This window comes from Echinops telfairi, unplaced genomic scaffold (genome assembly GCF_000313985.2).
Source record: "Echinops telfairi isolate 266 unplaced genomic scaffold, ASM31398v2 ScPeMD7_7459;HRSCAF=8497, whole genome shotgun sequence".
Classification (NCBI taxonomy): Eukaryota; Metazoa; Chordata; class Mammalia; order Afrosoricida; family Tenrecidae; genus Echinops; species Echinops telfairi.
This window is the reverse complement of record NW_022111359.1, coordinates 2925649-2928543: the sequence shown is the minus strand read 5'-3', so window position 1 is coordinate 2928543 and position 2895 is coordinate 2925649.

The window sequence follows — 2895 nt, the reverse complement described above, 5'->3', positions numbered from 1 at the left end:
TCCAGCATAGCTCCATGTGTCTGGTCAGCTGCAGTGTCTCCCAGGGAGTGTGTCCCGCCTCCAGCGAGCTATTTATCTCCTTAGCACCTCCAAATGAGGTCATCAAGCTGTGATCTGATGGACAGGCTGAACTCCACCCCTTCACTCGTAAGTCTCCAACTGACAACAGATTCTGTAATGACCACACAGAAGGAGGTGTCCACTCACAGGACCTTGTACATACGCTGTGGAGTGGGTGGGGGCTGCATCGGCCTCCTCAGAGGCACCCATGGGCAATCCCCACCCCCCCACCCCCGGGCAAGGGTGTAGGCAGCAAACCCCGTCTCTATGGAGGAGTGTAGAACTGCCCCCTCACACCCCTACCCCACCCCCGGGCTTCCCGGGGCACCTTTTTCTCCCCCTCGGTGACTTCTGGCTTCTGACTACAAGCCTGTCCGTTAGCAGCTCACCACGGAGGCCACCGCACCGCCAAGGCACCACTGCACCGCCAAGGCACCGTGTCCCAGGGGTGCTGCTGCGATGGTTAGGTGCCACTGAGCACCCCAACCGCTGTGCGTTCGCGACCACAGAAGGCGCCCTACACCCTCCCTGCAGCCTCCGCTGTGTCCGAGCCCGCTGGGCCTCCTGGGAAGGGGTCCTGGTGACGCAGTGGTTACATGTTGGACTGTGATCTGAAAGGTCGGCGGTTTGAAACCACCAGCCACTCCTCAGGAGAAAGACCGGGCTCTCTACTCCCATGAAAGGGTTAGCATTTCAGAAGTGCGGGGCAGCTCTATTCCGTCCTAGAGGGTCACTCTGAGTCAGCGCCGACGCCGACACCATGGCCATGAGCTCAGTCCGGTTTGGTGCTTCGTGGTAACGTGCACAGGCAGCACGTACTTGGGGGACAGAGTTTGATCCCCAACAGCAGCCTCTGGGAGAGCAATGGGGTCTCCAGGAAGGCGTGGGTGGGGGCGGAAGCCACCCTGGAACATGACACACTCACACTTTCGCTCCAAAGCAGATCGCTCTGGAAGGAACTCCACCCCAGGGCTGGGTGAGGAAGCTGCTGGCGGGAAGGCAGACCGCTAGCCTACACCGAGGGGGGGCAGAATCACCCCCCAACTGCCCCCCATGGGTATCTGGATCCTGCCCCACGCTCATGTAGCCTCAGGCAGCACAACCCCCTCCACCCTTCTGAAACATTCCTTGCCATCAGCCATCCCAAGGAGGCCTTCGAGCTTCCAGGATGAGCCCTGGCGGTGCTGTCGGGTAGGCGTTGAACTTCTAACCACAAGGCCAGCGGTTCAAGCCCACCGGGAGAAAGACAGGGCTGTCTGCTCCCCAGAGAGACTCAGGGCCTGGGAACCCCTCTGCAGGGTCACGAGGAGTCAGCGACCACACTCCGCGGCTGACCGAAAGGCTGGAGGCTTGAGCTCCCTCGGGGATGCTGCCGGGGTGCCAGGCCTGGCCATGAACTTCCCCAAAGCCAGCCCTGGGGGTGCAGTTCCACTCCCCCACTCAAGGGGGCGCTGGGAGTTGGGTCTGGCCAGGCACTCCCCGGGCACACTCGCTGCCATAGAGTGCCCACTCCCTGGCGGTGTTGCTGGTGGTTAAGTGCCGTCCAGCGGAGCACGCTGTCCTTCTCCAGGGTCCGCAAGAAGCCTCGCTGTCCTTGCCTCTCCGGGGCTCTCTGGCAGGACTGCTTCCAAGACAGAGTTATTTGTTCTTCCGGCAGTCCACCGGGGTTTCAGGATTCTTCTCCAGCACCACGATTCAAATGCACCGATGCCTCGTTCAAGGTCCACCGATGCCTCGTTCAAGGTCCACCGTCCACACGCATGGGGGAGGCCACGGCCTGGCTCAGGGGCTCCGCGGTCCTCAAAGCAGCATCCTTGTTTTTCGGCGCACCAAAGAGGTCTTGTGCAGCAGACTTACCTAATGCAACGTGTTTGATCCTCTCTCGACTGCTGCTTCCGGGAGCATCGATTGTGGATCCGAGCAGGATGAAATTCTTGACACCTTCAAGCTTTCCTCCATTTCTCCTGATGTTACCGACTGGCCCAGTCGTAAGGGCTTGGGTCTTCCTTACCTGAGGAGTCCTCCACCCTGAAGGCTGCGGCCCCTGATCTTCATCCGCAAGGGCTTCAAGTCCTCCTCACTGTCCGCAAGCCAGGGGGGTCATCTGCACAGCAGGGGTTGTCAGTAAACCTTCTCCCATCCTGATGCCGCACCTTTCATATACTCCAGCCTTTCTGATGATTTGCTCCGCACACAGATTGAACACCTGTGGTGGGAGGATAGAACAGTGACACCCACCTTTCCTGGTTTTAAAACCACGCGGTATTTCCCCGTTCTATTCACACCCTACCTCCTGATCCGTGGACACGTTCTGCAGGAGCACCATGACGTGTTCTAGGGTTCCCTGCCTTCTCAAGGTGACCCACGGTTGATTAGGGTCCACACACTTAAACCCTCGGTGGGTCCGTAAGACACAAGCAAGCACCTCTCCAGCATTCTCCGCCACGAGTCTCGCTCCCCTGATGTCAAGCGTGACGCATAGGATTCGTACATGGGGGCGGGGCTGACTCCCTGCTAGAATCCTCACCTCCCAGGAGACCCAGGTTTCGATTCCCACCCCGGGCACCATCTGTGCAGCCAGCCTCTTGTCTCTGGAGATGCGTGCTGCCGGGAAGCTGAACGGGCATCATCCACCGAACTTGCCGACAGGGACGGACCAGGAAGAAAGGCCTGATGACACCCGTGTAAAGATCAGCCGAGGAAACTCCCGTGGTCCCAGTGGCCCCGGGTGGGGACCGTATCAGGGTAGCACAGGGGTGGGGGCTCCTTGAGTTTGGGGGCAATATGGCCAAGCTGAGCGGGCCTCCACAAGGTGGTGGGAAGGGCTCTGTGTCC